Raw genomic sequence first — 9137 nt, 5'->3', positions numbered from 1 at the left:
GCTTCGCAGCATAAATAAAGCCTGTAACAGATGAATTATGTAATGTGCATGGCAGCATTGATAGAGACAGTAACAAGATGGATTCTGTAATATGTATATCAGCATAAAAAATAAAGAAGGTAATAAGTTTTGTGGATGGATTCTGTAATATGTATATCAGCATAAAAAATAAAGAAAGTAAAAAGTTTTGTGGATGTGCTTGGGAGAGTTTTGTGGATGTGGTTCAATGGTTAGGTGGGACACTTCTTCATAAAAATAAAGAAAGTAACAAATTTTGTGAATATGATTCAATGATTAGGTGAGAGACTTCCTCTCATAAGTCAAGTGGTCTAATACTGAATAAACTTATGTAAACTTAAAAACTACTCCACCTGCAATTTCTCGTCAATTGAAGAAAAAAAATTATAACCAGATGAATTCTACTACATTATGCATAGCACCCTAACTAAACTGTAACAAGATGGATTCTATATTATGCATAGTAGCCTAACTAAAGACTGTAGCAAGGTGGATTCTGTAATATGCATGGTAACATTAACTGTAACAAGTTGTACTGTATATCCATCGTCGTTTATCCCGTTCTTATATTGTGCCTCTAATATTTAGTAGGTTTGTTTACGCTTTTGTTTACTTGAAATCTCTCTTTTGGTTTGTGAGGCACATTTATATATTTAAACAGAGGATTTCATGTTTGTACGTACATGCAATTTTTATGTTCTTTGAAGTTATTGGCATCCATATCTTCAGATATTCTCTACGTTTTTTACAAAGTTTATGGTATTATTGAAAGAAAAACGTATGAATTTATAACTTAGTTTTATGTTATTCTTACATTTCCATCCCACAATGCTCCAATTTCAAACTGATATGTCAAATTATATTTTCGCGTGCATATTCAGTCTCCGTTTTTTTTCCCAGATGAAGAAAACATTATATCCAATCATCGAAGTAATTTCATTACATATCTTCAGATATAGGGACTGTATAGAACTAACTAGTCTGTCAGCAATTCAAAAATATACTAAACTGTTTCAGATGATTTTTTACAAATAGCCTTCAAAATGATACAATTTTACAAATAACCTTCAAAATGATACAATTTGATCAACAGACCTGTTTCATTCTATATAGAATCAAAAAAGAAAGTTAAAGAGCAACATGGATTCAACCAAAACATGTTATCCAGGAAATGAATACACCCCAACATCATGCCAGTTTTCCTGATTTTAATGTTCACATGTAAACATCAAGCTCCTCCCTGCATTTTAATGTTCACATGTAAACATCAAGCTCCTCCAGCATTCCAAGTTTCGATAATCACGTGATTGAAAGTTTTTGCTTTCACTATCTATAAAATTTGAGCCTTAGAATAAATTAATTACATCAGAATTATTTATTAAACAATTCTATTTAGTAATAATGGAATCTCCCTTACATTAAATTAATTATATTGGAAGTATTTATTAATAGGTAGTCTAACCATATTTATTAAGAGGTAATCTAATCGGATTGTTTTTTTGCCTTGAAAATTATGGAAATTTCGGCTATATTTTGATAAAATCTGGCAGAAATTTTTCTAAATCCAAGTTATAGCTGTCAAACTTCAATATTTTGGGTGCAATAAAGGTTTTTGATGGTGCTGAGTCCATTTTCACCATCAAAACAGGATTCCAACATGGCCAGTGCAAGATTTTTTGAAATTTTTTTACCTGGATTCCAACCACTTTTGATCATCAAGACAATTCCTCCGCCTGGGTAGACCACTCCATTTATTAAACTTTAATTTTTTTATTTTTTTAGTAATAATTGGATGTATAATTATGAGATGTAGATTAATTGGTTTGACTAGAGTTTATTTTTTATTAGTTTTCAGATTCAAACATCATGAAAAAGGTTGAGGATAGAATTCACTTTTAGGGGAATTAAACTATTCAAGGGAAACATCTTATTAGTGGGTAGAAAGTTCTACCATCCAATAAATTGATTGGCCTGCTAAACTCAGCCTAATTACAAATATATATATATCTATATATATATATATATATATATAGATAGATATCAGAAATTTATTATCAATAAAAAAACTAGTGGAGATATGGCTTACAAAAGTACACATGTTTAAGTTAGAAATGTAAAAGAAAAAAATAATTGATAAAAAAAATTTAATGATGTAAATAACTACAGATCCTCACTATAAATAACTTAATAAATTTAATCACAACCTTTAATTAAAAAAATCATAATATTTATAATAAAAGAATTCTCCTTATTCAATTTAAACAAATCTATAATATAATAATTAAAATTTAACCTACCTAACCATTACAATAAAATATCATCTTAATATAATAATTAAAATTTAACCTACCTAACCATTACAATAAAATATCATCTTAATTTTTTTCTAGTCATATGGCATCCTCATCAAAGATATATATTTTTGTAAATTCATTAATTTCTATTAACTCAAAAAAGCAAATTATGTCACGATTTCAAAAGCTGGGTAGCATTTCTCTTATTACACACCAGAATTGTTCATATATTTCTCCTTTTTCCCCTTTTTCCTAAGAACTTCTAACCAACTTATAGATTTATCATTTAGACTTAAGAAAAAGACCATATCGTCTTTGTTTTGAGAGAACGAGCTTCATGGCTCCACGATATGGTGTACATAGGAATTTCTTTATCTTTGTTTGAATGATCAAACTCATGGGTGCATTTATGCCGCTACTTGGCAACACAATTATGTTGATGCTGATTCCTTATCCTTAGCCTAAAGATTCTCCTCTGCAGAGGAATGGGTGATACCACAATGGACTGCTCTCGACCTTGAGAAGCCAATGAGGGGGGGTGGTTTTTGCGATGAGTGTTATCATTTTGACTTGCCAAGGTCTTGGCATTTGAAGCGGCCTTATGATCACGCCATCCTCAATTGGGTTTTCGTTATTTTTGGGAGCAAGACAACCCAGACATTCTGAAAATGTTTTGGTTACTGACAGAGTCTATACCCTGAGAATTTATTTCCAGCCATGAAAGATAATTTTGATCTAATTCAATACCTATACGATCTTTCATTGTCTGTTTTGATATAGAGGCGAATAAATTACCGATTTTTTTTCAAAATGTGAAACAAAATTCATTGGAGGGGTAAGTTTAGGAACCTTAACCATATCATAATAGCCATAAAAATCCGGAAATCATGGTCGTAGGCAAAAACCTGATCCGCCGCAAAACCATGACCCTTGCTCAAAAACCGTGTATCAAAACCAAAAATAATATCCAAAATCTTGTTCTAATCCTATGACATTATTATACAACGCACATACCAATTAGACAGTATTATACACTAAAACTTATTTTATTAGTAGCACGCACAACAATAAAAAAATATAGGAGGCATCCAAATACAATCGGTTCTCTATGCACTAGCATGCGACGTTATCTATTATTTTGGAATTTTTATTATTATTTTTTTGTTTTTTTTCAAAAGGTGAAAAAACCTATCAAATTCAGTTTGTCAAACCAACAGTGAGGACAGCCATCTCTGGCTGCTATCCGCGAATGTCAGTTGACACATCACTGTTATCAAGGAAAACCACGCCACCTGAAATAACCCGCTGGTGGTCCGTAAGGGAGCAGGCTTTCACTCCTGCCAGATGCCTCTGGGTCTTGGGCCGTTAACCTGTTTCCTTACGTCCGAGGAAGACGAGCTCTTAGCCAAGCAGAAGCAGTTTTAGGGCATACTCCAGACCCTGGAATCTTTATTACTTATGTGATTGTTGTGGTGAAATTTTGGAAATTAAATTTGAAAGGTAATTTTTTTAATTAATGTGAGCATATCGGATTTGTTTTTAAATGCAGGGTTGTGATGCAAGCCTTCCAGCCTCCCACCAAATAATTTCAAATTGCATTATACATAGTACTCTTTAATAATAAATTCATAAGCTTAAAGTATTTTCAAAATAGGTGGATTTGATAATATATAGTTATTTGATAAAGATGTTAACTTCATAAGCATAAAATAGTTTCAAAATAAGTGGATTTGACCATATATAGTTATTTAATAAAGATGTTAATTCTTTAATGGCATAATTTATAACGTTAGAATCAACATTTTGTTTTTTAGTTTGATAAATTAGATGATTTATTGAGTTAAGATGTTTATTTTACAGTTTATTATGAAGAGATGTGTAAGTTTTGTTCATCCATTTATGCCTTTTAGTTTGATAAATTAGATGATTTATTGAGTTAAGATGTTTATTTTACAGCTTATTATGAAGAGATGTGTAAGTTTTGTTCATCCATCTATGCCCTTTAAAAAAAAAAAAATTATGTTTTAAATAGAAAAATAATGTAAGTTATAATTAAAAAATAAAATGAATATGTTGTCAATTATTTAGAAGTAAAAAATATATGTGAATTAGATGTTTAAATCTTATCCTTTTCAAGAATATTTCAACAAAATATTTAAATAAATTATTTGAAGATCTAAGTTAACTAATTTATGTAGATATAAACTTCATATATATTTATATATAGGAAAAAAAAATATATTGATGCAGGAGCATCTAGCTCGCCATGACCGGGTGAAGTCTCACCAGGTTGGAAGATTGACAAGAATCTGGAGTGTTTTTTTTTTAGGTTCATGAAGTCATAAGATAGGTAGTTCTTTTTATTTTATTTTAACTGTTAAAAGGTAAAGTTAAGTGTCGGTTAGAATCATTACAAGTTTAATAGAACTTAAAGCTAGTTAGGATTTGATCTGTTAAATTAGGAAAGACAAAAAGTAACAATATTATTTGCAAGCAGAACTTGTAACTGAAAACAAATTATTTTCCGTTCAACTGACCAAGGAAGACAGCTCGACTTAACTGTAAATTCAGCATATAAAAGACGGAATGGAACACCAACAGAGGGTTCTGCGATTTTACAAAAATTATGAAATAAGAGAAACAGATCTATTTTGCCTAATCATTTATTTTTGGCATATCAAATATTGTCTGCCTGCTGAATAACAAAACTTTCTTACTTGTATAATGAATCAAAACCAACAGTATTGACAACCAGAGAGAGAAGCCACAGTGAGCGTATAGTATTTTGTATTTTCATACATGAACAGACCATCAATAAATTAATCGACTGTATAATTGCAAGCGGAGTATGACACGGAGGGATTCACTGAACTGGAGTATCGTTGTCGAAGGCTCGGGAAATGCCCAGAATCGCATGATAAAACAGAGAGGCAAACTACAGGGAAAGGTAACGCCTATAAACTAAGAATTTCTCATAAATGTCTGAGCAATGAAACCATAGTCCAACCAGTTCACATTCAAATCAATTCATAATTAGTTACAATATATAAATATAGAACTGTTGTTACAAATCCAAGTGCCACGTCCAAGAATTGGATGTACCCTGGCCTAGGGTTTGGAGGTGGAAACCCCAAGGTTCCAAACGACCATTGATTGACAGAACAGGCGACCGAGACTCTAGACTCACAGAGGACAATAACAACCCATGACAACAACAATCGACGAGACAACACTACAGCAAGTTACGGAGCAGCGTGTGTCAACAATCATCAGAGGACCAGAGCCTACCGGAGAATACGTCATCCTTTGAGCATTAAAAGAAGACCGGAGGACCCACGAACCCAGGCCGAAGCACAACCTGCAAAATCAACAGGGACACATTACTACCTGAACATTATCATTAATTCATCGAAGCGACTGCGAACCAAAAGAAGATTTGAGTATTAGTTACCTGTGCAAGTGGACCGGGAAGCTGAGAAACCGAGCCCAACCGAACGACTGAAACAGAGACCAGAGGAGCAGTGCCGGTTAATACGAATCTCAACAGGGGAATACAGATTGAATCAAGGAGGAAGAGTATACCTATTGGAGGTGCTGACATCTGGAGAGCCGATACCGGATAACCGAGAGCGAAGAACAGCGACATAACCAAACACCAAACAATCATTACAGACATCCCATAATCATAGCAGAGTAACCAAAACGGAGAAGAAGTAACAACACACGACAACGGAGGTCACAGGACAGAGATGAGCTAGCAGAAACGAGAAGAAGTTACGCCGTTGAAGCCGAACAAACCATAGCCAGTTGCAGGAAACTTACAGTCGAAGACAAAGACCGCAGACAAACCCTCCCAAGAACCGAACCCTCTCGAATGACTACAGGACCAAGATCTTTTACCTTAGAACGCACGAAGTAGCCAGGCCCGAGGCGCATTGAAGGGAGTTGAATGCAACAGTAATTGCACACACTTTCCAACCAAGACACATCACCATTTTGGCACGTCATCACCGGAGAAGAGCCACCGTTTGTGAATCCGGCGACCGCAAAACTTAACCCAAGTTGCACAGGGTTGTGGGACCGTGAGTTGGGCTACATATATATATATATATTTGGTTAAAATTTTTATTTGATCATACATATATATATAGCATCCAAAAATACAATTTGTACTTTAAAAAAAATTACATTTGAAGAAATTTGATCCTCTCCATTCATATTAAATCCATACTTAAAAATGAATATATGCTACTTTAAAAAAAAATTATATAAAATTAATAAAAAACATCTTAATGGAAAAAATGCTACATTTCGTTTATGCATTCGGTGGTAAACATATTTCTCGTGTGATATACGATTAATATCACATGAAAACCAGCATTTTCCGTTCACCGTGAGTGGCATAGGTTGAGAAAAAATATAATTATTTAACGTGAAATCTTTAGTGTCGTGACTTATACGTTAAATATCATATTTATTCTCACTTACCTGCCAAGAGTTTGTTTTATTGTAATGTTGTTATCGTTAGTAGTGTTTATTTTTATTATAATGTTGTTGATAAAATTTTATCTTTTCAGTGATAAATAGTGTGAGACGATGATTATGATTATGATTCCAACTACGTTTATTAATGAATTATTATATAAACTATTTAAGTTGATCTTGTATCTTGTTAGTGAGCAATCACTTAGTTGTGATTTATTTTTATTTAAAAAATAATAATTTATTAGATTTTAACATAAAAATTAATAATTAGGTTATAAAGTGTTTTTCTTTGAAAATATTTTTCTCAGTTGTTTTTCTGTTATAATCTTGATCGTCAAATTTAGTGTTAGATGATTAAATGTTTTTCTACCATTAGATGCTACTAACTGTCAAGTCAACTAAATCTTGATTTGCACTATTATAACCATAGTCTCATTTGCAATTCTTTCAACTCAGTTTGGTGGCTCGGTTGGGTGCATCTAACCCTAAGCCTGTTCATTACCAGACACCATGAGGAACAACTCGGTATGTATGGGGAATTGTTTATTACAGTCTTTAGTGTAATTTTGTTTGTGAATTAATGATTTTTTTTAACTTCTTCCACCATTTACTTCCAGCTTCAAGACCAATGAACAACAACAATTTCCTTCACTGTTTTGGGAACATGTAGATATGGATTTTCTGCATTATGTCATCAAGGTATCCTCGTGACCCTGCCCCAACTCTATTTACAATTCTTCCAACTCGGTTCGGTGGCTTTGTTGCGTGCATCTAACCCTATGCCGTGTTCATTACCAAATGCCATGAGGAACAACTCAGTATGTATGAGGAATTGTTTATTACAGTCTTGGGAATTGTTTATTACAATCTTCAGTGTAATTTTGTTTGTTAATTAATGACTTTTTTAACTTCTTCCGCCATTTACTTCTAGTTTCAAGACTAGTGAACAACAACAACTTCCTTCAATCTTTTGGGAACATGCAGATATGGATTTTCTGCATTCTGTCATCAAGGTATCCTCGGGACTCAGTAACCAACTTCCAACGCACTTCTAGCTCTGTGTTTACCCTAACCAACTTCGTACGCTGTATGGTTCCAATAACACCGTTGATCCTAGCCCCTTGATCGTAGGGGTTATGGGTAACCACCCAATACTACGTCCTCCTCCTTGGGTCATTTGTTCGATGCCAAGCTCTGTGAAAAAGCTCTACAAAACCCTAACTCAGTTAGGGTTGCCTGCTGGGTGGCTAGTTCTCACCTCTTGGTCACGACGTTGCAGTGAACGAGTCTCTGTGTCTTGCCTACCCACTGCTACTACCAACTACTACCCCAATACCATCCAGAATCAAGTTTCACAGGGTGCGAGTAAGCCTAATTTTCATTGATGGGTTAGGAGTCTTTTAGCGATCTACACATTAGGTATCTAAACATTCTTTTTTTTTTTCTTTAATCTTGCTAATTATTTGTTTCGTGTCCTGCCTGAAGGTCCTCGAGTTGTTCTGCAATTCAAGGGCGTCCAACACCGAGCTAGTTCTCGCCTCTTGGCCCCGACGTTGCAGTGAATCGATCTTTGCGTCTTGCCTATCCACTCCTACTACCAACTGCTACCCAAAGACCATCCAGAATCCAGTTTCACAGGGTGCGAGTAAGCCTAATTTTTGTTGATGGGTTAGCAGTCTTTTAGCGATTTACCCATTAGGTATCTTAACATTCTTTTTCTATTTTCTTTAATCTGGCTAATTCTATGTTACTTGTCCTTCCTGCAGGTCCTTGGGTTGTTCTGCAATTCAAGGGATTCCAGTACCCAGGAAGGCACTTGAATCCTTCGGTATAGGTAATGTGTTCTGAACCCTTTATGATTCGCCAAAAGGTCCTCTCGTTACCTTCGAATATATACACAAGTGTTCTATTGCTAAGTCCTTTCTTGTGTTCAGTTGCAGGGTTATTTCCATGTTCAACAGGCATTGTCAAGGGCACTTCTAGTTATGGCATGCATGGCGGCCGAGGGATACCCATGAATCAGATGCGATTAAGAATGAAGTTCGAAATGTTATGAGTATCTACATTGGGAATGGCTTGCCGCCAACACTAGACTAGCTACCCTTACGGGTTAGTCTTTGGATCCATCGAAATTACTGTTTAAAAATATTTTCTTTGTAATTGTTATATGGGTTGAATAACCCTTGTTCCCATAGGAATTTTCACCTAGTTAATTAGTGAATTCAGATGTTAATTTTGTTTTTCCGCAACGTAGGCCTAAGACTCGGGTACCAAGTTCTGTTTTCTTTTAAACTGTTTCAAAATGTTCCTAAGTAATATTAATCGTATTTACAAAGGTTA

General features: G+C 34.2%; 1 long non-coding RNA gene across 1 annotated transcript; it reads right to left on the bottom strand.

Annotated features, from left to right (window-relative positions):
- Window positions 1-5322: 5322 nt before the first annotated feature.
- LOC149212037 (uncharacterized) lies at window positions 5323-6241 on the bottom strand. The gene is made up of 2 exons (XR_016250201.1): window positions 5895-6241; window positions 5323-5670 (listed from the first exon to the last, which is right to left on the bottom strand). It is a non-coding gene; the product is annotated as an uncharacterized LOC149212037 (long non-coding RNA).
- Window positions 6242-9137: the final 2896 nt, after the last annotated feature.

This window comes from Pinus tabuliformis, chromosome 1_1 (assembly GCF_031772625.1).
Source record: "Pinus tabuliformis cultivar Carrire ecotype Pingquan chromosome 1_1, CPIR1, whole genome shotgun sequence".
NCBI lineage: Eukaryota > Viridiplantae > Streptophyta > Pinopsida > Pinales > Pinaceae > Pinus > Pinus tabuliformis.
The sequence above is the reverse complement of the archived record's forward strand: the minus strand, read 5'-3'. Positions and strand labels throughout refer to the sequence as shown.